This window comes from Scylla paramamosain, unplaced genomic scaffold (genome assembly GCF_035594125.1).
Source record: "Scylla paramamosain isolate STU-SP2022 unplaced genomic scaffold, ASM3559412v1 Contig93, whole genome shotgun sequence".
NCBI lineage: Eukaryota > Metazoa > Arthropoda > Malacostraca > Decapoda > Portunidae > Scylla > Scylla paramamosain.
In genome coordinates this window covers 180001-182500 of record NW_026973758.1, presented here as the reverse complement: position 1 = coordinate 182500, position 2500 = coordinate 180001, and the positions used below count along the sequence as shown (strand labels likewise).

The 2500-nt window shown below is 39.1% G+C and overlaps 1 long non-coding RNA gene across 1 annotated transcript in view; it reads left to right on the top strand.

The window, feature by feature from the left end:
- LOC135098939 (uncharacterized) overlaps positions 1-2500 on the top strand; it is a 64298-nt gene that overhangs the window by 2549 nt on the left and 59249 nt on the right. The window contains exon 2 of the long non-coding RNA XR_010267510.1: positions 1647-1770. This is a non-coding gene — a long non-coding RNA (uncharacterized LOC135098939). The remainder of the gene's footprint in view (positions 1-1646; positions 1771-2500) is intronic.

Below are 2500 nucleotides of genomic sequence, written 5' to 3'. Positions count from 1 at the left end.
ATGAATAAGTGTCTTGAAACCTCCCTCTTGAAGGAATTCAAGTCATAGGAAGGTGGAAATACAGAAGCAGGCAGGGAGTTCCAGAGTTTACCAGAGAAAGGGATGAATGATTGAGAATACTGGTTAACTCTTGCATTAGAGAGGTGGACAGAATTGGGGTGAGAGAAAGAAGAAAGTCTTGTGCAACGAGGCCGCGGGAGGAGGGGAGGGATGCAGTTAGCGAGATCAGAAGAGCAGTTAGCATGAAAATAGCGGTAGAAGACAGTTAGAGATGCAACATTTTGGCGGTGAGAGAGAGGCTGAAGACAGTCAGTTAGAGGAGAGGAGTTGATGAGACGAAAAGCTTTTGATTCCACCCTGTCTAGAAGACAGTTTCCTCCCTTTCATTCCTTTAACCAACAGAACTTCAGCCACTGCAGATCATCACAAACACGTACAGGAAAGGAAAGAGGGAATACACGAGCTATCCAGAATTTAGCCTATATAATGTTTAGAGATGGCTGTAGAACAAAAGGGATCATCTGAGTGCTTTGCGATGAAGGGAAGGTGTACCAGATGGCAGTGAGAGGGTTACGTCAGCAAGCTTGTGTGACGGGAATATGAAGGCAGTTGATATTAACTAGTCATTGGTGTTGAGATATGAATAGGTTTGGCTAAATCTGCCCCGCCTATCAGTCACAGAGCTTTGGTGTGGCTGGAATGTAAAGACGGTAGATAATTACCACTCAGTGGTGTTGAAATATGTATAAGTGTGACTAAATGTGCTCCACCAATTAGTCACCAAGCTCTTGTGTGGCAGTGATGCGAGGACAGTGCCCACTCACAACTCATTACTGCTGAAATATGAACAGGTCTGGCAAAATCTGCCTGTCAGTCATGAGTCTTTCCTGTGGCAGGAATGTGAAGGCAGTGCACATTCATAATTGATGTTCAATCACAAATGCGTCTCACGTAACTTGTCTTGCCAGTGTAAGTCGAGAAGCTTCTGTTGAACTGCAATTATACATTCTTAAATCATCACTGTAGTATTACGAGTAGGTTGTGAGTAGGTATGGCGTAATGATAGTCCACTGATGTAGCATGACTAGTATTCCCTTGTATTGTGAATTGGTAGAGTCTTGTTTTAATGCAGAATAACCACCATTTATTTATTTTCTATTATTGTCAACCATTAAAATCTCGTTGGTAGTCTAGTGGTCCAGGATAATCAATATTTTTTTTCTATTAGTCTTAATCGTTAGGTTCTTGTTGATGTTCTATTAATGTGGTATGGCCAGCTTTTTTTTTTTTATTGTTAATCTTTAAACTCTCCTTTATATTATATTGATGTAATATAACCAGTATTTCTTTATTATTGTTATTGTTATTTTCTTTGTTATTCTTAATCGTTAGACTCTTGTGGTACTTTGTTGATGAAGTATGGCCAGTATTTTTTTATTGTTAATCATTAAACTCCTCTTTACATTCTTCTGATGTAACCAGAATTTTTATTTTTTTTTAAATTGTCGTCGTTAAACTCTCCTCAGTATTCTCTTTCAAGTCTGGAAACGACAAATTTGGACAGACCTCGCTTCTGTTTTTGGCGCTGTTACGGTTTTCACTTCCGGCGTCCCCCTTGTCTCACAGCGGCCATTTCTCTTTCTCAGCGGAAAAATGCAACTTGAAGCCCACCACCTGAAGGCCGCTGAACGCCCTGACCAGAGCGGCAGTTGTGTGAAGTACTGCCGCCCCGCCGCCGCTGTCTGGGAGTGTGCTGCCTTTTGGATCAAAGTAAGTGTTACTCCTCGTTCTTTTGAGATAGAATTCTTGTGGTTATTGAACATGTAATTGCTAGAGGTGGTGGTGGTGGTGGTGGTGGTGGTGGGGGAGGAATAGATGTAAATTGTAATTCCTATTCACCTGTTCATTTTTGGTGAGTTATTTATTTATTTTATTTTTATTTATTTTTATTTATTTATTTATTTTATTTATTTTATTTATTTTATTTATTTTTTCTTTAATTTATTTACTTTTTTTTTTTTTTTTTTTTGTGTGTGTGTGGGAGTTGTCATTCAGAAACACGTAATGGCCACGGTAGTTTTTCGTGCTCAGAAAGAGAAATGCGCAGAAAAGCTGGAACTGTGATTGTTGTTGGCGTGCACTTGTAACACTTGTGATAAGGACAAGTGGTATTTCTAAGGCTTTTCAGTTGCAAGTCGCGTGGCTCAATAAGACCTGGAAAAGACTGTGGATTTGTGCTATTGGAGAAAATATCTCGGCTAAGTTCAGTGTATTTGCCTTTTATTGAATACGTTCCTGTTTCTGGTTCTGCTGAGGAGTCGTGTGGACATTTAAGAACATGACGTAACTTGTGCCCAGGTTAAGAAAAAAAGAAGAACGGTACCAGTGCTTAGCTATGTGTATCAATTTTTTTAATTACTTTTTTCTTTTTTTTTTTTTTTAGAACCTCTGAGTTGAAAGTCGCTGGTTATTTTTCTTGATAATTGAGGGAAACAAACTA